General features: G+C 47.3%; 1 protein-coding gene and 1 long non-coding RNA gene across 2 annotated transcripts in view; one reads left to right on the forward strand and one right to left on the reverse strand.

Moving 5' to 3' along the window:
* Nucleotides 1-27878, reverse strand: part of KCNJ6 (potassium inwardly rectifying channel subfamily J member 6) — a 371462-nt gene that overhangs the window by 180889 nt on the left and 162695 nt on the right. The window lies entirely within an intron of this gene.
* On the forward strand, nt 13950-26535 carry LOC134987772 (uncharacterized). Its single transcript, XR_010193345.1, has 3 exons — nt 13950-14028; nt 14204-14292; nt 25214-26535. It is a non-coding gene; the product is annotated as an uncharacterized LOC134987772 (long non-coding RNA).

The following is a 27878-nucleotide window of genomic DNA, read 5'->3' on the forward strand; positions in this document are numbered from 1 at the left end:
GACATCCTGCGTGACACTGCAGTGCCACTCCTAGATGGGCCCGGTGTTTGTGTCGGCCACTAGGGTCGCTTATCTTACTCACACAGCGACCTCGGTGCAAATTTAGGACTAAAAATAATATTGTGAGGTGTGAGGTATTCAGAATAGACTGAAAATGAGTGGAAATTATGGTTTTTGAGGTTAATAATACGTTGGGATCAAAATGACCCCCAAATTCTATGATTTAAGCTGTTTTTTAGGGTTTTTTGAAAAAAACACCCGAATCCAAAACACACCCGAATCCGACAAAAAAAATTCGGTGAGGTTTTGCCAAAACGCGGTCGAACCCAAAACACGGCCGCGGAACCGAACCCAAAACCAAAACACAAAACCCGAAAAATTTCAGGCGCTCATCTCTAGTTTTAACTGAAGCGTGGGATATATCTTAAAACTGAAAAATATATAACATCTTTTGGTTTTATTTTCTAAATTTTTAATAAAACTTTATTGTTTTCAGAACAGAGAACAAACACTGCTGTGCTGATCTTTGGTTTTTTTTTTTGTTTTGGTTAATAACACTTTATTGGCTTCCTCCTTCAGCCGTATAGGGGCCCTCATTCCGAGTTGATCGGTCGCAAGGCGAATTAGCAGAGTTACACACGCTAAGCCTACGCCTACTGGGAGTGTATCTTAGCTTCTTAAAATTGCGACCGATGTATTCGCAATATTGCGATTACAAACTACTTTGCAGTTTCTGAGTAACTTCAACCTTACTCTCCTGTGCGATCAGTTCAGTGCTTTCGTTCCTGGTTTGACGTCACAAACACACCCAGCGTTCGCCCAGCCACTCCTCCGTTTCTCCAGCCACTCCTGGGCTTTTTCCGAAACGGTAGCGTTTTCATCCACACGCCCATAAAACGCCGTGTTTCCGCCCAGTAACACCCATTTCCTGTCAATCACATTACGATCGCCGGAGCGATGAAAAAGCCCGTGAGTAAAAATACTATCTTCATTGTTAAATTACTTGGCGCAGTCGCAGTGCGAATATTGCGCATGCGTACTTAGCGGATTTTCATTGCGATGCGATGAAAAATACCGACCGATCAACTCGGAATGAGGGCCAGGGTTTTTTTTTCTGCAGGATAATTAATTATCAGGGTCATGTGTTCAGAGACACATGAGAAGACTGATAAAATTAAGATATTACATGTTTTATTTGAAGCTGAGGTCGGTACAATCCAAATGACTCTGACTCCATCCAAACTGTCTCAAAATCTGACCCCATGGGGTAAATTTACTAAGAGGGGAGTTCTATTTAAGATGGGATGTTGCTCATGGCAACCAATCAGATTCTACTTCTCATTTATCTAGCACCTTCTAGAAGATAATACCTGGAATCTGATTGGTTGCTATGGGCAACATCCCATCTTAAATAGAACTGTCATCTTAGTAAATTTACCCCCATAACTCCATGGCCCTGGAAGGAATTCAGACTTGTTGGCTCAGCTTAAGTGGGTCAACAGTCTTTTATTTTATCGCCATAGTGGCCAATCCTGCAAACAAGAGACAGGGTAACAATGATTCTAACTGGCAGTCTACAGCATATGACTTCCTACACTTGTTTTATCCAATATAATCTACAGACCCTGTGTATGAGTCATTAAATAACACTTTAACCTTAATTAAATAATGACACAGAGACTTAGATTTGCAGAAACTGTCAGCTTGTTTATTTCAATGAGCTATAACTTTAAATAGCTGTAAAGAAAATAATAAAAAAAATGGTGGCAAAGAAAGAACAGCTAAACTCCTACCACAACCCGCAAAAATTTACATCACAACCATAAACCAAACCAGCTAAACAGACAACGGTATCCACCAACCTTCTACCTTGACTATCCACCCGTATGGGTGATGACACTGCCCCCATTCGGGTGGTCCAACAGATATACGCAGTCAACAAAGGTGAGCGCACACAAACAACTAGGAATGAATCAAAGCCAATCTATACACGTCCTAAAACAGGTAACCTGACGTTCTTCCCCGCCAAACTGCAGCAAGAGCAACACCGAAAGCAAAGCAACCCAACAGCAACAAAAAAGGGGAGGGAAGGATATTTAACTGACAAGACTCCGAAACACCTGGGATAGGTCTACCACCTGTGATCAAGAAGAAGTGTCACAGCGGCATGTCTGTGCCGCCCTTCTGTGGCTATAGTTATGTAATGTGGTGCAATCATGGGCGGTCATTCAGGAGCAGTTGTTCTTCCTGCTTGTGTTGCAATGATTTGCCGTATGCATGTATACAGGCAGAATATAACCCGTGCAAAAAGGAGACCCCACTGCGTTTGCCTCACTGGCATATGGCGCTGCATGATTGTAGAAGCATAACATAGTCACACATCGAGTCGCACGCAGAGCCTGTGACACTCTGAAGACACGCAGGCTGTGCTGCTCTCCTGGTACGCACAAGCCTCTTCAGTAGTAAGTGTGATCGCACCTAGTAAGTTATGCACGTCTAGAAAACCCCATCCGAACGGCCATGACAAGCCTGCGTTTACATGACCACTCCCCGTTACCACCCCCAAACGCTGACTTCCTGTTACTCACTTTGCGACTAAAATCTTGCTGCGCCGGGCTTGTGATTCACTCACTGCGCATGCGGACTGAGTCTCAGACGTATGCACAGTGCAAAAAACATTGATCGATATCCATACAATCGCCACTTTTCGCCCGCACCTGAATGGCCGCCATTGTGATTTCAGAACGTATAGAGTAAGGTCAATGCTATATTACTGCTAATGATGTGTTTATATAGCCACTTGCTCTAAGTTAGGGCTGGTGTTGCTGATTCACATTTTGGGCAATGGCTACAGCAGGACTAATGATTGTGAAGAGCTATCGAATAATGGGGGTCATTCCGAGTTGATCGCTCGTTGCCGATTTCGCAACGGAGCGATTAAGGCTAAAATGTGCATGCGCATGGTACGCAGTGCACCTGCACTAAGTATTTTAACACAAAACTTAGTAGATTTACTCACGTCCGAATGAAGAATTTTCATCGTTGTAGTGATCGGAGTGTGATTGACAGGAAGTGGGTGTTTCTGGGCGGAAACTGACCGTTTTCTGGGAGTGTGCGGAAAAACGCAGGCGTGTCAGGGAAAAACGCGGGAGTGTCTGGAGAAACAGAGGAGTGGCTGGCCAAACGCAGGGCGTGTTTGTGACATCAAACCAGGAACGAAACGGCCTGAGCTGATCGCAATCTGTGAGTAGGTCTGGAGCTACTCAGAAACTGCTAAGAATTTTCTATTCGCAATTCTGCTAATCTTTTGTTCGCTATTCTGCTAAGCTAAGATACACTCCCAGAGGGCGGCGGCCTAGCGTGTGCAATGCTGCTAAAAGCAGCTAGCGAGCGAACAACTCGGAATGAACCCCAATGTGGAGTACAATCACAGTGAAGAACAGTCACAGACATATGTATCTCTGTCTGGCAATACATGCTGGGACCTGTAGCAAGACAGCCACTGGTGAACCACAGGACTTCTTAGCCTGGAGAATGATGATATACTTGAAACACCAAATGAGTGGGACAGTAGCACAGTGGTTGGCGCTGCTGCCACATAATGCTGGAGCTCTGGGCACGGCCGCCATCAGGGGGGTGCTGGGGGCACAGCTGTCCCGGGCCCGGCCTCTCTGACAGAGAGAGGAGAGCCCTGGATGTTCATGTAGCGCCTACCCGCCCGCCGCCATCCCTGCTGTTCCGCTGTAGCCCCCGCTGTTCTGTAGCTGTCCTCCAACCCTCCAGTAGCTCTGCATTGAAAATATCCCTCACAAAATGGGCACCGCCACAGAGGAGACAGTTATTCAAGATACTAGAGGAGCCCTCTAGTATCTTTAATAACTGTCTCCTCTGAAGCAGCAGCCAGGGAGGGACGTTTTCAATACAGGGCTGCAGGAGGACAGAGGACAGCAGCAGAACAGTGGGGACATAGGCGGGAAGCAGAGGCGTAGCTAGGGTTTTTGGAGTCCTGGGCAAGATGGAAAATGGCGCCCCCCCCCCTCCAAAAAAAAAAGAGAAACAGAAAAAGAAGGATGTGCGCGCGCCGCAAAAATGGGCGTGGCCACACACCAGAAGGGGTGTGGCCACTGGAAATGGCCCACGGTGCCAGTTACATTGCCCCACAGTGCCGCATACAATGCCCCACAGTGCCGGATACATGCCCCACAGTGCCGTATACATGCCCCACAGTGCCAGTTACATTGCCCCACAGTGCCGGATACATGCCCCACAGTGCCGTATACATGCCCCACAGTGCCAGATACATTGCCCCACAGTGCCAGATTAGAGATGAGCGGGTTCGGTTCCTCGGAAACCGAACCCGCCCGAACTTCAGTTTTTTTTACACGGGGCCGAGCGACTCGGATCTTCCCGCCTTGCTCGGTTAACCCGAGCGCGGCCCGAACGTCATCATCCCGCTGTCGGATTCTCGCGAGGCTCGGATTCTATCGCGAGACTCGGATTCTATATAAGGAGCCACGCGTCGCCGCCATTTTCCCACGTGCATTGAGATTGATAGGGAGAGGACGTGGCTGGCGTCCTCTCTGTTTATAGAGAAGAGAGTGAGACAGTAGAGACACAGTAGTAATTTTGGGGAGCATTAGGAGGAGTACTAGTAGTTACTTGCTGAAGTGACTGTGATAGATAGTGTGACTGTATTATCTGACTTGTGGGGGAGACACTGACAGTGGGGAGCAGTTAGAGTCTGAGAGCAGGACTCAGGAGTACATATAACGTACAGTGCACACTTTTGCTGCCAGAGTGCCACACTGCCATTGTGACCACACTGACCACCAGTATAATATATATTGTGATTGTCTGCTTAGGAGTACTACTTGCAAGTTGCTGATAGTGTGACCAGTGACCTGACCACCAGTTTAATAATCACCACCAGTTTAATATATATATATATATATATATATATATAATTGTATATAATATATATATAATATTGTATACCACCACCTGTGGTTTTTTTTTTTCTTTCTTCTTTATACATACTACTATAGTAGCTTACTGTAGCAGTCTGCGGTGCTGCTGAGCTGACAGTGTCCAGCAGGTCCGTCATCAGTCATTACATAATAAATATAGCTACCTGTCCGGCTGCAGTACTAGTGTGATATAATATATATTGATTTCATCTCATTATCATCCAGTCTATATTAGCAGCAGACACAGTACGGTAGTCCACGGCTGTAGCTACCTCTGTGTCGGCAGTCGCTCGTCCATCCATAATTGTATACCACCTACCCGTGGTTTTTTTTCTTTCTTTCTTCTTTATACATACTACCATAGTAGGTTCTGTAGCAGTCTGCGGTGCTGCTGAGCTGACAGTGTCCAGCAGGTCCATCATCAGTCATTACATAATAAATATATCTACCTGTCCGGCTGCAGTACTAGTGATATTATATATATATATATTGATTTCATCTCATTATCATCCAGTCTATATTAGCAGCAGACACAGTACGGTAGTCCACGGCTGTAGCTACCTCTGTGTCGGCAGTCGCTCGTCAATCCATAATTGTATACCACCTACCCGTGGTTTTTTTTTCTTTCTTCTTTATACATACTACTATAGTAGCTTACTGTAGCAGTCTGCGGTGCTGCTGAGCTGACAGTGTCCAGCAGGTCCGTCATCAGTCATTACATAATAAATATAGCTACCTGTCGGGCTGCAGTACTAGTGTGATACAATATATATTGATTTCATCTCATTATCATCCAGTCTATATTAGCAGCAGACACAGTACGGTAGTCCACGGCTGTAGCTACCTCTGTGTCGGCAGTCGCTCGTCCATCCATAATTGTATACCACCTACCCGTGGTTTTTTTTCTTTCTTTCTTCTTTATACATACTACTATAGTAGCTTACTGTAGCAGTCTGCGGTGCTGCTGAGCTGACAGTGTCCAGCAGGTCCATCATCAGTCATTACATAATAAATATATCTACCTGTCCGGCTGCAGTACTAGTGATATTATATATATATATATATATATATTGATTTCATCTCATTATCATCCAGTCTATATTAGCAGCAGACACAGTACGGTAGTCCACGGCTGTAGCTACCTCTGTGTCGGCAGTCGCTCGTCCATCCATAATTGTATACCACCTACCCGTGTTTTTTTTTTCTTTCTTCTTTATACATACTACTATAGTAGCTTACTGTAGCAGTCTGCGGTGCTGCTGAGCTGACAGTGTCCAGCAGGTCCGTCATCAGTCATTACATAATAAATATATCTACCTATCCGGCTGCAGTACTAGTGATATTATATATATATATATATATTGATTTCATCTCATTATCATCCAGTCTATATTAGCAGCAGACACAGTACGGTAGTCCACGGCTGTAGCTACCTCTGTGTCGGCAGTCGCTCGTCCATCCATAATTGTATACCACCTACCCGTGTTTTTTTTTTCTTTCTTCTTTATACATACTACTATAGTAGCTTACTGTAGCAGTCTGCGGTGCTGCTGAGCTGACAGTGTCCAGCAGGTCCGTCATCAGTCATTACATAATAAATATAGCTACCTGTCCGGCTGCAGTACTAGTGTGATATAATATATATTGATTTCATCTCATTATCATCCAGTCTACATTAGCAGCAGACACAGTACGGTAGTCCACGGCTGTAGCTACCTCTGTGTCTTTTAGTTGTGCCTATTAAAATATGGAGAACAAAAATGTTGAGGTTCCAAAATTAGGGAAAGATCAAGATCCACTTCCACCTCGTGCTGAAGCTGCTGCCACTAGTCATGGCCGAGACGATGAAATGCCAGCAACGTCGTCTGCCAAGGCCTATGCCCAATGTCATAGTACAGAGCATGTAAAATCCAAAACACCAAATATCAGTAAAAAAAGGACTCCAAAATCTAAAATAAAATTGTCGGAGGAGAAGCGTAAACTTGCCAATATGCCATTTACCACACGGAGTGGCAAGGAACGGCTGAGGCCCTGGCCTATGTTCATGGCTAGTGGTTCAGCTTCACATGAGGATGGAAGCACTCAGCCTCTCGCTAGAAAACTGAAAAGACTCAAGCTGGCAAAAGCACCGCAAAGAACTGTGCGTTCTTCGAAATCCCAAATCCACAAGGAGAGTCCAATTGTGTCGGTTGCGATGCCTGACCTTCCCAACACTGGACGTGAAGAGCATGCGCCTTCCACCATTTGCACGCCCCCTGCAAGTGCTGGAAGGAGCACCCGCAGTCCAGTTCCTGATAGTCAGATTGAAGATGTCAGTGTTGAAGTACACCAGGATGAGGAGGATATGGGTGTTGCTGGCGCTGGGGAGGAAATTGACAAGGAGGATTCTGATGGTGAGGTGGTTTGTTTAAGTCAGGCACCCGGGGAGACACCTGTTGTCCGTGGGAGGAATAGGGCCGTTGACATGCCTGGTGAAAATACCAAAAAAATCAGCTCTTCGGTGTGGAAGTATTTCACCAGAAATGCGGACAACATTTGTCAAGCCGTGTGTTGCCTTTGTCAAGCTGTAATAAGTAGGGGTAAGGACGTTAACCACCTCGGAACATCCTCCCTTATACGTCACCTGCAGCGCATTCATAATAAGTCAGTGACAAGTTCAAAAACTTTGGGCGACAGCGGAAGCAGTCCACTGACCAGTAAATCCCTTCCTCTTGTAACCAAGCTCACGCAAACCACCCCACCAACTCCCTCAGTGTCAATTTCCTCCTTCCCCAGGAATGCCAATAGTCCTGCAGGCCATGTCACTGGCAATTCTGACGAGTCCTCTCCTGCCTGGGATTCCTCCGATGCATCCTTGCGTGTAACGCCTACTGCTGCTGGCGCTGCTGTTGTTGCTGCTGGGAGTCGATGGTCATCCCAGAGGGGAAGTCGTAAGACCACTTTTACTACTTCCACCAAGCAATTGACTGTCCAACAGTCCTTTGCGAGGAAGATGAAATATCACAGCAGTCATCCTGCTGCAAAGCGGATAACTGAGGCCTTGGCATCCTGGGTGGTGAGAAACGTGGTTCCGGTATCCATCATTACTGCAGAGCCAACTAGAGACTTGTTGGAGGTACTGTGTCCCCGGTACCAAATACCATCTAGGTTCCATTTCTCTAGGCAGGCGATACCGAAAATGTACACAGACCTCAGAAAAAGAGTCACCAGTGTCCTAAAAAATGCAGCTGTACCCAATGTCCACTTAACCACGGACATGTGGACAAGTGGAGCAGGGCAGGGTCAGGACTATATGACTGTGACAGCCCACTGGGTAGATGTATGGACTCCGGCCGCAAGAACAGCAGCGGCGGCACCAGTAGCAGCATCTCGCAAACGCCAACTCTTTCCTAGGCAGGCTACGCTTTGTATCACCGGTTTCCAGAATACGCACACAGCTGAAAACCTCTTACGGCAACTGAGGAAGATCATCGCGGAATGGCTTACCCCAATTGGACTCTCCTGTGGATTTGTGGCATCGGCCAACGCCAGCAATATTGGCCCTCATTCCGAGTTGATCGGTCGGTATTTTTCATCGCATCGCAATGAAAATCCGCTTAGTACGCATGCGCAATATTCGCACTGTGACTGCGCCAAGTAATTTAACAATGAAGATAGTATTTTTACTCACGGCTTTTTCATCGCTCCGGCGATCGTAATGTGATTGACAGGAAATGGGTGTTACTGGGCGGAAACACAGCGTTTTATGGGCGTGTGGATGAAAACGCTACCGTTTCCGGAAAAAACGCAGGAGTGGCTGGAGAAACGGAGGAGTGGCTGGGCGAACGCTGGGTGTGTTTGTGACGTCAAACCAGGAACGACAAGCACTGAACTGATCGCACAGGCAGAGTAAGGTTGAAGTTACTCAGAAACTGCAAAGTAGTTTGTAATCGCAATATTGCGAATACATCGGTCGCAATTTTAAGAAGCTAAGATACACTCCCAGTAGGCGTAGGCTTAGCGTGTGTAACTCTGCTAAATTCGCCTTGCGACCGATCAACTCGGAATGAGGGCCATTGTGTGTGCATTAAATATTTTTTTTTGGGGGGGGGGGGGGGGGGGGGGGGGCTGCCTATTTTGTCAGTCCCGGGCCCCACAAACTCTGATGGCAGCTCTGCCTATGGGTTCTATTCCACTATGGCCCTATCTGCCTGGAGACTGTTTGTTCTACCCATGTTGTTGTGGGTTTCCTCTGAGGGCTCCATGCACCACCACAGGTAGGATAACTGGTTTTGACTAAACAGGACCCTAGAGCGTATGTCTCTGTACTGTGCTGTGTAATTGAATAGTGCAGAGTGAATAATGATAGCAATAATCCATGAATGTCAGGTGATTATTTCCGCAGTTCTAGAATATTTTGTCCGGTTCCTTCCCCCCCCCCACCCCCTCCCCAAACATCTTAACAAGAAGGAGAAATGATGATTATTATTATTATTATTTGCAGTTTCTTACATAGGCCCTCATTCCGAGTTGTTCGCTCGCTAGCTGCTTTTAGCAGCATTGCACACGCTAAGCCGCCGCCCTCTGGGAGTGTATCTTAGCTTAGCAGAATTGCAAACGAAAGATTAGCAGAATTGCGAATAGAAATTTCTTTGCAGTTTCTGAGTAGCTCCAGACTTACTCAGCCATTGCGATCAGTTCAGTCAGTTTCGTTCCTGGTTTGACGTCACAAACACACACAGCATTAGGCCAGCCACTCCCCCGTTTCTCAAGACACTCCCGCGTTTCCCCCAGAAACGCCTGCGTTTTTCTGCACACTCCCAGAAAACGGCCAGTTTCCGCCCAGAAACACCCACTTCCTGTCAATCACACTACGATCATCAGAACGATGAAAAAACTTTGTTACGCCGTGAGTAAAATACCTAACTTTTGTGCTAATTTACTTGGCGCAGGCGCACTGCGAACATTGCGCATGCGCAGTTTGCGATTAATCGCTCCGTTGCGAAAAAAAATTACGAGCGAACAACTCGGAAATGACCCCCATAGTGCAGCATATTCCGTTGCGCTTTACATTTGGAAACAGCAGTGATAAGACAATCTGGGTAATAACAGACAGACAAAGAGGTGAGGGATTACTGTGGACTCCCAGTACTAATTTTCACCATTTGAAATGTATTCACACGTGCAGCCTGATGAAGCTTTTAAGCTGAAACAATGTATTAATATGAAAACCACAGATAACACAAGCAGTGAAGTGCCTAATAAGCCCGCGCCGCCGCTAATCTCTCCATAAAACCACAACGGATCCCTTGTAGCACACTTCTTATTACACCAGCTCAGACACAGACACCTGGGAGTGTGCACTGCAGCTTAGAATTAATACAGCTAGTGCTAGATAGGGATATAAGGACCTATTGGGGGTCATTCCGAGTTGTTCGCTCGTTGCTGATTTTCGCTATGCTGCGATTTGTTGCTAAATGCGCATGCGCTTAGTTATTTAACACAAAACGTAGTAGATTTGCTGTTGTTCGTGCGGCGCTTTTCAATCGCTCTGCTGATCGGTGAGTGATTGACAGGAAAGGGGTGTTTCTGGGCGGCAACTAAGCGTTTTCACGGTGTTTGCAAAAAAACGCTGGCGTTTCTGGGAAAAACGCAGGAGTGTCTGTAGAAACGGGGGAGTGGCTGGCCGAACGCAGGGCGTGTTTGTGACGTCAAACCAGGAACTAAACGGACCGAGCTGATCGCAATCTAGGAGTAGGTCTGGAGCTACTCAGAAACTGCAAGGAAATACTTAGTAGCAGAATTGCTAATCTTTCGTTCGCAATTCTGCTAAGCTAAGATACACTCCCAGGGGGCGGCGGCCTAGCGCGTGCAATGCTGCTAAAATCAGCTAGCGAGCGAACAACTCGGAATGACCCCCTATGAGGATGTATCTGTAATTGTAGACCCCTTGCAGGGTTGAAACTCCCTTTCATGTAATCCTACTAACAGAGGCCCTCATTCAGACGTGGTTGGAGGTGCTGCGTCCATCGGAAAGTACCGATTATTACATGTGCAGGACCACGAATGGGTCAGTGATTGATGGCGTTTGGGGGCGTGGAGAGAACGGCGAAAGCCTCCGTTTCTCCAAAAGGAGGCATGTTGCCGCTGGTGCAGGGGAGGAATGAGGTCACAATCTCCATCAGAGGACAGAGATTTCCCGGCCTCTTGGTAGCTCCTATGGCGGCTTGCTTGCGCGACCACATGGGTCATGCAGCCGGCCAATTATGTCGAGAGATGATCCGATACTGCGCCCTCGGATGCAGCTTGGATCAGTAATGCAGCAGGAGGCGTGGCGCCCCCTGCTGCATTACTATATTAGTGCTGTCGCTGCTGCTTCTACGTAAGCCGCAGCAATAGCTCCTCCAGCCACATCTGAATGAAGGCCACTGTGTGCAATGCGTGTCGGATGGAGCAGCGCCCCCCTACTGAGAGACCGTACTGCCGCTAACACTGAACAAAATGCTCAACATTAACATGCAATTATGGCTTTTACGTTGCCAGGACACTCCGGGGCCATCGCTAGATCTGCGCTGAACCACAAACTGTGCATGCACATCACCATACCTATTGCCAGAAGCCGTGGATGCTGCTGTAGCTGCCAGCGGTGTGCAATGGAGATCAGGACATACGTTAAATAACTTACCTAGGGGCGAAGGTTTATTAACCGGCTGGAACAGGTTGGAGGATAACACAGAATTAATTCAGGTGTGCACATGTAACAGAGACAAGCAGGAACACTTGGCATACGCAGGGTTAATGCAGAATACACAGTAGTGTGCACAATAGTGGGGGCACACTTATATAACCAGTGGCGGCAGGGGTATTTATATGTGTCCAGCAGTAGTGGTATAATGTACTGCAGACTCTCTAATGTGATATACAGTCTCCTTTACCTCTGTCACTAATGGAGGATCCATTAGTAGCACATTCAGTCTGGGGGTCAAAGGTCTCAGTGATGTCATTGTGCCTCCAACTCAGTACAGTCTGCAGGGCTCTATGCAGGCCTGTCCGGGCCCTGCCCTGAAACCTATGATGTCATGTCTAGGGGGCGTGGCTGACAGCACTAGGAAGTACAGCCCTGCTCAGAGATCTACAGGCTGCTGGGTGTGTACCCTTGTATGCTCCGGGTGGCTCTACAGAACTGCTACTGGCTGCAGGGTGGCGTTCCATTAGCCAGTCGACCCCTGTCATTTTCTTATTGAATAGTGGGTTTTTTTGTATTGCGTAGTCTGGATAACTATAAAAGGGTTCGGTATATTTTGTCGATATTCCTAATGTAGACATGAAAATGAGGATATGATCGTAATGTCAACATGCTTGGCATACTGACAATGCCCACGTTGAATTCATCATGTTGACATGATGAAATGTTGACATGATTATAATGTCAACAAAATGTTTCAGGTGCTCTATTGGTGACATGACTAGTTTGGTGGATCCCGTGGCTCTAACAATGTCTTTCCGGGTCAGATGGTGACTTTTGGTTGATCATGCGTCGCTTACGGTGGTATCGATAACCATAGTGCCTAAACCTAACCTCCCCTCAAGCAGGCTAACATAACATTCCCCCTAGAACCTAACCCTAACCCTCCCCTAACCTATCCCTCCACTGCTGCAGCTTAACCCTCCAGTCTGTGCTGATAGCCACATATTCAAATTCCAAAAATTCAACAATGTTGACATCCTAACTGTTGGCATTGAGCGGCATAATGACTGCACTCCCTGCAAAGAAATCCAGTGAGCATCGTACACCAGACCTTACAATGAGCCTGCAGGAAGGGCTATACTGCAATGCCTGTATACCACACAAGCAGATAAATATTGGAAGTATGCCTTTAGGGAGGCCAATCCCGGCCTGTTTTTTCAATCCCAGAATTCGGGATTGAAAAACGCTCAATCCCGGGTTTCCCGGGATTGCAGTAGGGATCAGTGAAAAAGGGTGTAGAGAGCAGCGCTGGAGGGTAGGTAGCGGCGCGGGAGGGTGTAGGTAGCTGTGTGGGAGGGTGTAGGTAGCTGGGCGGGAGGATGTAGGTAGCTGGGCGGGAGGATGTAGGTAGCGGTGCGGGAGGATGTTGGTAGCGGTGCGGGAGGGAGTAGGTAGCAGTGCGGGAGAGTGTAGGTAGCTGGGCGGGAGGGTGTAGTTAGCGGTGCGGGAGGGTGTAGGTAGCGGGGAGGGGTGGTAGCGGCGCGGGAGGGAGACTGTTAGCACTGCACGGAGGGAGGGTGGATGTAAGTAATACCACTTACTATTAGGTGGGAGCAGCCATGGACACACTGAACGCGGCTGCATTTCAAATGAAGCGCCGGCTGCCAGCCAACCAGAGCTGATGGACCGGCAGCCAATCAGGGAAGCGGCTGCAGCAGTCGCTCCTGATTGGCTGCCACTGCTGGGGCAGCTTCCCTGATTGGCTGCCGGTCCGCCAACTCTGATTGGCCGGCGCCCTGCGCCACATTTGGAGTGGCTCCGCATTCAGCGTTTGTCAATGGCTGCCGCCCGCCTAATTGTAAGTAGTATTACTTACACACCCTCCCTCCCGCACATGTGCAGTGTAATCCCGTGAATCCCGGGATTGGATGCTACAATCCCGGGATTCAAATCCCGGCATTTTTGGTCCCAAATCCCGGGATCCCGCCGATCCCGATCCCGGGATTGGCCTCCCTATATGCTTTCCCTTAACCAACTGTGAACGTATTACACCGGTTTTTATTTCTGGTATCATACATATATGTATGCTATGGAATTAGACTTTATAATTAAACATTGCATAAAATCTACATTTAAACATCACATCATTGTTATATTTTGCGTTCCCCTTCAACCTCAATAACTTGCCACATTTCCCTGGCAATGAGTTACAATAGATTACTATAAATAGAGCAGGATTTATTTATAGCGCTCTTTCAGAGAGCCTTACAGTATACTTGAATGAACTGAGGAAGAAATGGTTCCACTTGATCTCTGCCTGGTGTGCAAGGTTCTTCTAGAGGTCTGGTGGTCCGACATTCATAACAATGACAAATCAACACAACAGAGAAAACAGTAACTTGGCATTTACCTTTTCTAACAGTAACTATAGGACACAACCCTACAGCATAAATATAAAACATGTCGTCCCTTTAAATATAACAGTCAAAAAAATTAAGTGGAACCAAACAAAACAGCAATAGCAGTTAACACCTCTTATCTTCTTCACTTTCTATCTTCTGTTTTCTAGTGCACTAGCAGAAACTGTTCTGCCTTTACGGGGATTTACAAACTTGGCTGAGTAGAAGATGAGCAGAGATACAACAAGTGGCTTATACAGTAAGTACGCTTTGTTTCGGATGATTTATTGCTAAGTGCTCCGGAGTATTCACACTACGGTCAGAGCTGAATGAGACCCAACAGATGAAAATATTGAGGATATGGCATAAATATATGGGAGGGAGAAACCTGGCGTCATTTACATCACTCTGGGGGGGGGGGGGGGGGGTGTCCAGCGCACATTGCGCTGGTCTGCCCCAGGCTCCACCCCAGCACTGTTTAGATGCGCATCTATTTACTCGCTGTTCTGCACTTTCTTACATTGGCCCTCATTCCGAGTTGTTTGCTCGGTAATTTACTTCGCATCGCAGCGATTTTCCGCTAATTGCGCATGCGCAATGTTCGCACTGCGACTGCGCCAAGTAAATTTGCTATGCAGTTAGGAATTTTACTCACGGTATTACGAGGTTTTTTCTTTGTTCTGCTGATCGTAGTGTGATTGACAGGAAGTGGGTGTTTCTGGGTGGAAACTGGCCGTTTTATGGGAGTGTGTGAAAAAACGCTGCCGTTTCTGTGAAAAACGCGGGAGTGGCTGAAGAAACGGGGGAGTGTCTGGGCGAACGCTGGGTGTGTTTGTGACGTCAAACCAGGAACAACAAGCACTGAACTGATCGCACTGGAAGAGTAAGTCTCGAGCTACTCAGAAACTGCACAGAAAAATCTTTTCGCAATATTGCGAATACTTCGTTCGCAATTCTGCTAAGCTAAGATACACTCCCAGAGGGCGGCGGCTTAGCGTGTGCACTGCTGCGAAAAGCGGCTAGCGAGCGAACAACTCGGAATGAGGGCCATTGTGCAGAGCAGTGGTGAGAAAATACTGTCCCCCTCCCACACTGGTGTGACAGTGCACAACAAGCAGGACTGTTCCCCCCAAAACGGGCTGGTTGGAGGGTATTCACTGATCACAGTGGGCCTGATGCAGAGCTTTATGACAAAGTAGAGCTTTGGTCAAAGTATTTAAGTCTTTCAAACATACTTGCCGACATCCCGACTGCTCTCTCCGGGAGAGAGCAGCCGGGTCGGCTCAGCAGGGGGGACAGGCAGGGCCATGATGCGCAGTGGGGCAGGGGCGGAGGCAGAACGGGGGCGGGGTGGAGGCAGAATGGGGCGGCTCATTTAAGCCACGCCCCTGATCTGTAATGGCGATATTACCGGCATTATACTGCAGGGGGCGCGGCTATGATGACGTGATTCAGCAAGAATCGCGTCATCGACTGCCCGGACCGCCCACTTTATTCACTAAGTGGGCGGCCTGGCAGGGGGGGACTTTAAATCTGCAATGGTTGCAGAAATAACCTGCACAGATGGCCGGTAAGTCTGCTCTTTAACCTATTAACCCACTAATGTTTTACCATAGATGTCACAGCGCACCGGAGCACATGCTTCTACCGGGTCTGGTGGCACTGGTTCCCAGGGGGCTGCGGGTATGTTGCAGGATGCAGATGGGGGCCGGTCTTCTGCTGTACTGGACCAGCCTCAGTAATCTGACCCCCTTCTGCTGCTACTGTGTGACTGCCGGCGTCACCTCTCCTGCGGCTGCTGTACGGCAGGCTCCAGCTCCCTTTCCCCCATAGGGACACCTGCCATTCTCCACTATTCTTAAAGAGACAGGAGTACACAAGCATGACATCATGTTCCAATTTTGAATACCCTCCCTATTTATGGGAATCCCTGGTATTCAGAGTATTAGGATCACATCCAGTCCCGGCCCATACACTGACTACGCGGCTGCGTAGAGCACCAGACCGATGAGGGCGCTGCTGAAATCAGCGTCACTCTCTCTGCCGCCTGCCGCTCACCACCGGCAGCTCACCACCACCCACCGCTGGCTGCTCACCGCCCGCACTGCACAATAACATCACCCGCCATCGCCCTGCACAATAAAATTGCCTGCCATGCACAATAACGCTGGCTGCCTCGCACAATAACTAGTGATGAGCGGGTTCGGTTTCTCGGAAACCGAACCCCCCCGAACTTCACGCTTTTTACACGGGTCCGAGGCAGACTCGGATCTTCCCGCCTTGCTCGGCTAACCCGAGCGCGCCCGAACGTCATCATCCCGCTGTCGGATTCTCGCGAGGCTCGTATTCTGTCGCGAGACTCGGATTCTATATAAGGAGCCGCGCGTCGCCGCCATTTTCACACGTGCATTGAGATAGGGAGAGGACGTGGCTGGCGTCCTCTCCGTTTAGAATAGAAATAGATAGTGAGAGTGAGACACTTGATTTACTGGAGCTTAGGAGTACTCAGAGTGCAGAGTTTACTAGTGACTGACCAGTGACCACCAGTGCAGTTTTATTATTATTTAATATAATCCGTTCTCTGCCTGAAAAAAAACGATACACAGTGACACAGTATACCATATCTGTGCTCAGCCTCAGTGTGCTGCATCATCTATGTATATCTGACTGTGCTGAGTGCTCACTGCTCACACAGCTTAATTGTGGAGGAGACTGGGGAGCAGTTATAGCAGGAGTACATATATTTAACAGTGCACACTTTTGCTGCCAGAGTGCCACTGCCAGTGTGACTGACCAGTGACCAGTGACCACCAGTATATTGTGATTGTCTGCCTGAAAAAGTTAAACACTCGTCGTGTGGTGTTTTTATTCTATAAACGCATTCTGCTGACAGTGTCCAGCAGGTCCGTCATTATATAATATATACCTGTCCGGCTGCAGTAGTGATATATATATATTTTTTATATCATTATCATCCAGTCTATATTAGCAGCAGACGCAGTACGGTAGTCCACGGCTGTAGCTACCTCTGTGTCGGCAGTCGCTCGTCCATCCATAATTGTATACCACCTACCTGTTGTGGTTTTTTTTTTTTCTATCTTCTTGATACTAGTAGCTTACTTTAGGAGTCTGCAGTGCTGACAGTGTCCAGCAGGTCCGTCATTATATAATATATACCTGTTCGGCTGCAGTAGTGATATATATATATTTTTTATATCATTATCATCCAGTCTATATTAGCAGCAGACGCAGTACGGTAGTCCACGGCTGTAGCTACCTCTGTGTCGGCAGTCGCTCGTCCATCCATAATTGTATACCACCTACCTGTTGTGTTTTTTTTTCTATCTTCTTGATACTAGTAGCTTACTTTAGGAGTCTGCAGTGCTGACAGTGTCCAGCAGGTCCGTCATTATATAATATATACCTGTCCGGCTGCAGTAGTGATATATATATATTTTTTATATCATTATCATCCAGTCTATATTAGCAGCAGACGCAGTACGGTAGTCCACGGCTGTAGCTACCTCTGTGTCGGCAGTCGCTCGTCCATCCATAATTGTATACCACCTACCTGTGGTGTTATTTTTTTTTCTATCTTCTTGATACTAGTAGCTTACTTTAGGAGTCTGCAGTGCTGACAGTGTCCAGTAGGTCCGTCATTATATAATATATACCTGTCCGGCTGCAGTAGTGATATATATATATTTTTTATATCATTATCATCCAGTCTATATTAGCAGCAGACGCAGTACGGTAGTCCACGGCTGTAGCTACCTCTGTGTCGGCAGTCGCTCGTCCATCCATAAGTATACTAGTATCCATCCATCTCCATTGTTTACCTGAGGTGCCCTTTAGTTGCGCCTATTAAAATATGGAGAACAAAAATGTTGAGGTTCCAAAAATAGGGAAAGATCAAGATCGACTTCCACCTCGTGCTGAAGCTGCTGCCACTAGTCATGGCCGAGACGATGAAATGCCATCAAAGTCGTCTGCCAAGGCCGATGCCCAATGTCATAGTACAGAGCATGTAAAATCCAAAACACCAAATATCAGTAAAAAAAGGACTCAAAAATCTAAAATAAAATTGTCGGAGGAGAAGCGTAAACTTGCCAATATGCCATTTACCACACGGAGTGGCAAGGAACGGCTGAGGCCCTGGCCTATGTTCATGGCTAGTGGTTCAGCTTCACATGAGGATGGAAGCACTCAGCCTCTCGCTAGAAAAATGAAAAGACTCAAGCTGGCAAAAGCACAGCAAAGAACTGTGCGTTTTTCGAAATCACAAATCCACAAGGAGAGTCCAATTGTGTCGTTTGCGATGCCTGACCTTCCCAACACTGGACGTGAAGAGCATGCGCCTTCCACCATTTGCACGCCCCCTGCAAGTGCTGGAAGGAGCACCCGCAGTCCAGTTCCTGATAGTCAGATTGAAGATGTCAGTGTTGAAGTACAGCAGGATGAGGAGGATATGGGTGTTGCTGGCGCTGGGGAGGAAATTGACCAGGAGGATTCTGATGGTGAGGTGGTTTGTTTAAGTCAGGCACCCGGGGAGACACCTGTTGTCCGTGGGAGGAATAGGGCCATTGACATGCCTGGTGAAAATACCAAAAAAATCAGCTCTTCGGTGTGGAAGTATTTCAACAGAAATGCGGACAACATTTGTCAAGCCGTGTGTTGCCTTTGTCAAGCTGTAATAAGTAGGGGTAAGGACGTTAACCACCTCGGAACATCCTCCCTTATACGTCACTTGCAGCGCATTCATCATAAGTCAGTGACAAGTTCAAAAACTTTGGGCGACAGCGGAAGCAGTCCACTGACCAGTAAATCCCTTCCTCTTGTAACCAAGCTCACGCAAACCACCCCACCAACTCCCTCAGTGTCAATTTCCTCCTTCCCCAGGAATGCCAATAGTCCTGCAGGCCATGTCACTGGCAATTCTGACGAGTCCTCTCCTGCCTGGGATTCCTCCGATGCATCCTTGCGTGTAACGCCTACTGCTGCTGGCGCTGCTGTTGTTGCTGCTGGGAGTCGATGGTCATCCCAGAGGGGAAGTCGTACTCGTAAGACCACTTTTACTACTTCCACCAAGCAATTGACTGTCCAACAGTCCTTTGCGAGGAAGATGAAATATCACAGCAGTCATTCTGCTGCAAAGCGGATAACTGAGGCCTTGGCATCCTGGGCGGTGAGAAACGTGGTTCCGGTATCCATCATTACTGCACAGCCAACTAGAGACTTGTTGGAGGTACTGTGTCCCCGGTACCATCTAGGTTCCATTTCTCTAGGCAGGCGATACCGAAAATGTACACAGACCTCAGAAAAAGACTCACCAGTGTCCTAAAAAATGCAGTTGTACCCAATGTCCACTTAACCACGGACATGTGGACAAGTGGAGCAGGGCAGGCTCAGGACTATATGACTGTGACAGCCCACTGGGTAGATGTATGGACTCCCGCCGCAAGAACAGCAGCGGCGGCACCAGTAGCAGCATCTCGCAAACGCCAACTCTTTCCTAGGCAGGCTACGCTTTGTATCACCGCTTTCCAGAATACGCACACAGCTAAAAACCTCTTACGGCAACTGAGGAAGATCATCGCAGAATGGCTTACCCCAATTGGACTCTCCTGTGGATTTGTGGCATCGGACAACGCCAGCAATATTGTGTGTGCATTAAATCTGGGCAAATTCCAGCACGTCCCATGTTTTGCACATACCTTGAATTTGGTGGTGCAGAATTATTTAAAAAACGAGAGGGGCGTGCAAGAGATGCTGTCGGTGGCCAGAAGAATTGCGGGACACTTTCGGCGTACAGGCACCACGTACAGAAGACTGGAGCACCACCAAAAACGCCTGAACCTGCCCTGCCATCATCTGAAGCAAGAAGTGGTAACGAGGTGGAATTCAACCCTCTATATGCTTCAGAGGTTGGAGGAGCAGCAAAAGGCCATTCAAGCCTATACAACTGAGCACGATATAGGAGGTGGAATGCACCTGTCTCAAGCGCAGTGGAGAATGATTTCAACGTTGTGCAAGGTTCTGCAACCTTTTGAACTTGCCACACGTGAAGTCAGTTCAGACACTGCCAGCCTGAGTCAGGTCATTCCCCTCATCAGGCTTTTGCAGAAGAAGCTGGAGACATTGAAGGAGGAGCTAACACAGAGCGATTCCGCTAGGCATGTGGGACTTGTGGATGGAGCCCTTAATTCGCTTAACAAGGATTCACGGGTGGTCAATCTGTTGAAATCAGAGCACTACATTTTGTCCACCGTGCTCGATCCTAGATTTAAAACCTACCTTGGATCTCTCTTTCCGGCAGACACAAGTCTGCTGGGGTTCAAAGAACTGCTGGTGACAAAATTGTCAAGTCAAGCGGAACGCGACCTGTCAACATCTCCTCCTTCACATTCTCCCGCAACTGGGGGTGCGAGGAAAAGGCTCAGAATTCCGAGCCCACCCGCTGGCGGTGATGCAGGGCAGTCTGGAGCGACTGCTGATGCTGACATCTGGTCCGGACTGAAGGACCTGACAACGATTACGGACATGTCGTCTACTGTCACTGCATATGATTCTCTCCCCATTGAAAGAATGGTGGAGGATTATATGAGTGCCCGCATCCAAGTAGGCACGTCAGACAGTCCGTACTTATACTGGCAGGAAAAAGAGGCAATTTGGAGGCCCTTGCACAAACTGGCTTTATTCTACCTAAGTTGCCCTCCCACAAGTGTGTACTCCGAAAGAGTGTTTAGTGCCGCCGCTCACCTTGTCAGCAATCGGCGTACAAGGTTACTTCCAGAAAATGTGGAGAAGATGATGTTCATTAAAATGAATTATAATCAATTCCTCCGTGGAGACATTGACCAGCAGCAATTGCCTCCACAAAGTACACAGGGAGCTGAGATGGTGGATTCCAGTGGGGACGAATTGATAATCTGTGAGGAGGGGGATGTACACGGTGATATATCGGAGGATGATGATGAGGTGGACATCTTGCCTCTGTAGAGCCAGTTTGTGCAAGGAGAGATTAATTGCTTCTTTTTTGGTGGGGGTCCAAACCAACCCGTCATTTCAGTCACAGTCGTGTGGCAGACCCTGTCACTGAAATGATGGGTTGGTTAAAGTGTGCATGTCCTGTTTATACAACATAAGGGTGGGTGGGAGGGCCCAAGGACAATTCCATCTTGCACCTCTTTTTTCTTTCATTTTTCTTTGCGTCATGTGCTGTTTGGGGAGTAGTTTTTGGAAGGGCCATCCTGCGTGACACTGCAGTGCCACTCCTAGATGGGCCAGGTGTTTGTGTCGGCCACTTGGGTCGCTTATCTTAGTCACACAGCTACCTCATTGCGCCTCTTTTTTTCTTTGCGTCATGTGCTGTTTGGGGGGTGTTTTTTGGAAGGGCCATCCTGCGTGACACTGCAGTGCCACTCCTAGATGGGCCAGGTGTTTGTGTCGGCCACTTGGGTCGCTTATCTTAGTCACACAGCTACCTCATTGCGCCTCTTTTTTTCTTTGCGTCATGTGCTGTTTGGGGGGTGTTTTTTGGAAGGGCCATCCTGCGTGACACTGCAGTGCCACTCCTAGATGGGCCAGGTGTTTGTGTCGGCCACTTGGGTCGCTTATCTTAGTCACACAGCTACCTCATTGCGCCTCTTTTTTTCTTTGCGTCATGTGCTGTTTGGGGGGTGTTTTTTGGAAGGGCCATCCTGCGTGACACTGCAGTGCCACTCCTAGATGGGCCAGGTGTTTGTGTCGGCCACTTGGGTCGCTTATCTTAGTCACACAGCTACCTCATTGCGCCTCTTTTTTTCTTTGCGTCATGTGCTGTTTGGGGGGTGTTTTTTGGAAGGGCCATCCTGCGTGACACTGCAGTGCCACTCCTAGATGGGCCAGGTGTTTGTGTCGGACACTAGGGTCGCTTATCTTAGTCACACAGCTACCTCATTGCGCCTCTTTTTTTTCTTCTTTGCGTCATGTGCTGTTTGGGGAGTAGTTTTTTGAAGGGCCATCCTGCGTGACACTGCAGTGCCACTCCTAGATGGGCCAGGTGTTTGTGTCGGCCACTTGGGTCGCTGAGCTTAGTCATCCAGCGACCTCGGTGCAAATTTTAGGACTAAAAATAATATTGTGAGGTGTGAGGTGTTCAGAATAGACTGAAAATGAGTGGAAATTATGGTTATTGAGGTTAATAATACTTTGGGATCAAAATGACCCCCAAATTCTATGATTTAAGCTGTTTTTTAGGGTTTTTTGAAAAAAACACCTGAATACAAAACACACCCGAATCCGACAAAAAAAATTCGGTGAGGTTTTGCCAAAACGCGTTCGAACCCAAAACACGGCCGCGGAACCGAACCCAAAACCAAAACACAAAACCCGAAAAATTTCCGGTGCTCATCACTAACAATAACTCTCCTCACCACCTGCCCTGCACAGTTACGCCGCCCTGCACAATAACACTGCTCACCACCTGCCCTGCACAGTAACACCGCCCGTCCTGCACAATAACGCCGCCCGCCCTGCACCACAATAACAGCCAGGCTTCTCTGACAAGCACTCAGAAGAGACCTGGAACTGCCTGAATCTAATCTCTACAATCTATGTAACGTGTATAAGCAGCTCCACTGTGGTGTTCGTGTATAAGCGGCTTCTCTGTGGTGTAACGTGTATAAGCGGATCTACTGTGGCATACTGTGTATAAGCAGCTCCACTGTGGTGTAACATGTATAAAAGGCTCCTCTGTGGTGTAACGTGTATAAGCGGATCTACTGTGGCATACTGTGTATAAGCAGCTCCACTGTGGTGTAACGTGTATTAGAGGCTCCTCTGTGGTGTAATGTGTATAAGCGGCTCCTCTGTGGTGTAACGTCTATAAGTGGATTTTCTGTGGCATACCACGTATAAGCGGCTCCTCTGTGGTGTAATGTCTATAAGTTGTTTTTTATGTGGCATACCACGTATAAGCGGCTCCTCTGTGGTGTAATGTCTATAAGTGGCTTTTCTGTGGCATACCACGTATAAGCGGCTCCTCTGTGGTGTAACATGTATAAACAGCTCTACTGTAGTGTAACATGTATAAGCTGCTCCACTGTGGTGTAATATGTATAAGCAGTTCCTCTGTAGTGTAATGTGTATAAGCGGCTGTAGTTTGGCGTACCGTGTATATGCGACTCCTCTGTGGTGTAACGTGTATAAGTGTCTCTACTGTGGTGTAATGTGTATAAGTGGCTCTACTGTGGCATACCATGTATAAGCGGATCCTCTGTGGTGTAACGTGTATAAGTGGCTCCTCTGTGGTGTAACAAGCAACTCCTCTGTGGTGTAACATGTATAAGCAGCTATACTGTGGTGTAACATGTATAAGCGGCTCCTCTGTGGTGTAACACGTATAAGCGTCTCCTCTCTGGTGTAACGTGTAAAAGCGTCTCAACTGTGGTGTAATGTGTATAAGTGGCTCACCATGTATAAGCGGCTCCTCTTTGGTGTAACGTGTATAAGCGGCTCCTCTGTGGTGTGACGTGTATAAGCGACTCCTCTGTGGTGTAACATGTACAAGCGGCTCCTCTGTGGTGTAACAAGCGGCTCCTCTGTGGTGTAACGTGTATAAGCAGCTATACTGTGGTATAATGTGTATAAGTGGCTCTTCTATGGTGTGACGTGTATAAGCAGCTCTACTGTGGGGTAACATGTATAAGCGGCTCCTCTGTGGTGTACCATGTATAAGTGGCTCTACTGTGGTGTGATGTGTATAAGCAGCTCCTCTGTGGTGTGACATGTATAAGCGGCTCTTCTGTGGTGTAACATGTATAAAGCGGCTCCTCTGTGGTGTAATGTGTACAGTATAAGCGGCTCTACTTGGGTGTGATGTGTACAAGCGGCTTCACTGGGGTGTAACGTGTATAAGCGGGTCCTCTGTGGTGTAACGTGTCTATGCGGCTCCTCTGTGGTGTAACGGGTAATGTATAAGCGGCTCTACTGGGGTGTGACGTGTATACATGGCTCAAACTGGGGTGTGACGTGTATAATCAGCTCTAGTGGGGTGTGACGTATATAAGCAGTTCTACTGTGCTGTGTAATGTGATTTGATGCTATTCAGTGGCCATGCCCCTTCCCCATGAAGCCACGCTCCTAAATATTCCACTAAGGGGCACCAAAATATATATTCGCTTACAAAAAAAATTAGGCTAGGGAATGTCTATTCCGTGTTCTGATCTGTTCCATCTGACGATACCCTTTGCCTACGCCCATGGTACTGCTCCTTGTAACTTTCTGGTTCCAATATTGTCCTGACCGGATTCTGCTCATTCACTGGTACTGCACTGCCTGCCAATCCTTCCTGCCAATTAGGGGGATATTCAATTACCGGTGAATTAACATCTTTTCTGACTTTTTTTCTGATGCAATATGGATTGCCCGTAAAAAGAAAGCTGACCTCCCGAAAACACACAGGTTCAGTTTTCGTATGAAAACGGGGCAGTTTCTGGGATTTGATTTTGCCTGCCTGAGGCAGGCGAAACAAAATCCCTGATAAACTGCGTCTCGTGCTGGCTTATCGGGACTACTTAGATAGCCGCCGGCGAGACAATAAGCACAGGTAAATTACCAGGCTAATTGGACATCCTCCTTATACTTAAGTATGCTTCACGGAGCCCAAATCACTACCTGCCTTCTGTTCCTCCAGTATCCACCTGCCCCGTACATTAGGAACCCGGTCAAAGAGTCACGAACTGCATATCGGGTGCAGCGAACCCCAAACCCGAGGTCCCTGATGAAGTTCACCGATACCTTAGACTCTGTTTCTCCGCTCTGGGTTTATGCAAATCCTACAAGTATAGTCAGCATCCATACCATGTTAGCGAGAGTTGTGACAACAGCCCAGGTCTTGTACGGGGTTTGGGAATTTAGCTAAGCCCTAAAGCAAACAGATCAATTAAAGCATAGAAATGAATTATCCCGATACCTGCAGCATTTTCACAGAGCTTTCCACACAGAGCAGGGGAAATCCTCTGACTCAGCCTATACAGATTCACAGATAAAGTTTGTAACACTGGTCGTACTTCAAAGGTCAGTACCGTGCATTAGCGTAATTAATTGTTATCACAGCATGCAGGGTTTCTACATAATTACATGTAAGAGATTGCTCATTTATTCTCTACCAATTAATTGATTTTTTCTGTTAATTACAGGGTTTATACCCCATGGCTTTTGTGGAAAGTGCAGCCCGGCTTTGTTGAAGAACCATAGAGGGGATTTTCCCATTTTCTTTCTTTATGATTGTTATATTTTCCGAGCATAAGCAGAACAATACTGTCATTTGTTGGTGTTCTGTGAAGGAACGGTTGTGGTGTAAGTTCAGTACAGTAGGATCATGAAGAAGCAAAACCTGTAGTCTGTAGAATCTACAAACCTTTTAGAAGGCCCCCATAGGTCCAGTGGAAGTTGCCAAATTGATGATGACGACAGCTGCATCTTTGTGCCATACCTGTTCTTTAGATTTAGGGTCACATGTATGTTAAGAGATGTGCAACTGAATAGACAACCATTGGAATGTACAGATATGTCAGCAGAAGATGCAATTTTATGATTTGGTCCCGGATGAAGCTTAGAGATGGGACACAGAAACAACAAAGGATGACAGACAAGACAGCAGAGGGATAGATGCAAGGATTATGAAGGCTGCTGGTCCTTGCTCCTGTGTCCTTAGCAGCTGTTCTTCCCTTGGGTCTACCCTTAGATACTCAGATACCCCCAGGATCTGGTAACATATGAGGGGTGCCAGAAGTCCAGCAGTGTCAACAGAAGTCCACAAGGGCCAAGGTTGAGAAAATAAGGGAGGACAGTAGTAGGAACAGACCAACGAACCAGGGTAAGCAAAACACAGTCCTTAATATAAGCAGAAGAACTTAGACGTGGACCAAAACTAACAGCAATCCCATACAGGGCAGGGCTGGACACACGTCACAGTGCTGGGAATTATGAGTGCGGACAACACAGTATGTGACCATCTCCACTCTTGCCCCCTAACTTGCCTTATCTTAATAAGGTTTTCCCTCCAGTCATTTAATAATAAACACTCCTAAACAATGCAAAACATTTCATATTATGTTCCTCCTGAATCAAAGGAAATCATTGTAATATTATGTTAAACTCCTCAAGTTGAAAGTATGACATAAAAAGAATGCACAACTTAATGTAAAAGATCTGCTCTTACCCCATCTCTAGTTCATGACTTCTGCCCAACTTCAACAAGCCCAAGAAATATCTCCACAACAGCTCACTGTACTCTTCTGTCACACCCAATCACGACAGGAGAAAGTATGGGCTCTGATACAGTTGAGTTATTGTCCTCACCCAAGACTGTGCACTCAGCACCATCAGAAGCCAATGGGGGTGTGATCGTACGGATCAATAATGACTCATTTAATGGTCAGCTGATGGAATACTACCATAATAAGTATGGAAAATATGGTGACCCCAGTTTAAAAAGGATCATCAGACATTTATTCCCCCTCCCCACCTTACATGTAACACTGCTGTAGAACGTTGCCTGGATGTACATGTGTAGTCATTAAATATGACAACTCGTTCCCAGATGTTAATGATTGATGTATTCAGAAAGATCTAATTTATCTACTTCTCATACATTTACAGACTAATGAGAATATGACTGCTCAATTTATTACAGCACTGCAGCTATCACGTTTTGGCAGCAATTATGCAATTATTGTGGGTGTGCGAGATTAGAAGATGGTTTTAATATCTCATAATGTATATGTATATAACTATATCGAGAAGAGGCAAGCTCGGGCTTGTTCCTAAGATACAGCTCCTATCATTGCCAGCACTAGTGAGAGGAGCTGTACTATAGGCTCATCATAGTTGTGTTCCCCTCAGTACAGTACAGTAGTTCACTGTATCACCCGTTGTCATGGTTTGTGTTTATAAACAACTAGCTGAATACCCGTGCTTCACTACGGAATGTCAAGTATTTTCGTGCGTATGACTTTCATTTTGAAGGACTTCCTGGTAAACTTAGACCGCCCATCCCCCAGCACGGCAGCAGCCAGCAGCACCTGGAGGGAGCATTACCCAGGAGCAGTGCCGCCGTACCCCCCGTGTCAGCGGCCTGTACAGTGACAGTAGTAGTTATAGCGGCGGCTTTGTGAGGGGTGGGGGGGTCACAGGAAACAGTAACCCTGATGCGATTTATCATCGCTGCCGCTGTGTAGCCGGGAACGGAGCCGCATCACGCTGCTGCAGATCAGTTGGCGGAAAACGAGTAGCGGAGCGGAGGGAGGATGTTAAACGCGGAGAGCCTGGACCGGGTGCATCTGTGTGAGAGTCTGTTGACGTGGGTAAGTGTGGAAGCAGCAGCAGCAGGGCTGCCCCATCCCCCACCCCCAGGCCCTGCACACACTGCCGACTGCTGTCATTGTTTCATCACCCGAGCCGAGTGTAGTCTATCAGAATCAGAATCAGCTTTATTGGCCAGGTGTACTTGCGTACACTAGGAATTCTTTGTGATACAATGCATCGCCAAGCAGCAACATGAAGGGGGAATACATGGCATAAGAAGGGGGAAAAACGTAGCATACATTACAAACATTACACGTATCAGTTCATACTGCACATTGCAACTGTACGATAGACTCGACATATTAGACATATTATACATGCAAGACTAAAAACGAAGGCTGCTTGGCAGAGCAGCACCGAGGCAGCCATCCGCGGCGCCAACTAGAACTCAAACAATGCACATAATACAGAAGATTTAAGTATTACACATCAAACGATAAACCACACAGACAAAAAAAAAAAAGACACAGAAAGAATAATGCATGATTGGTCACG

This window comes from Pseudophryne corroboree, chromosome 2 (assembly GCF_028390025.1).
Source record: "Pseudophryne corroboree isolate aPseCor3 chromosome 2, aPseCor3.hap2, whole genome shotgun sequence".
NCBI lineage: Eukaryota > Metazoa > Chordata > Amphibia > Anura > Myobatrachidae > Pseudophryne > Pseudophryne corroboree.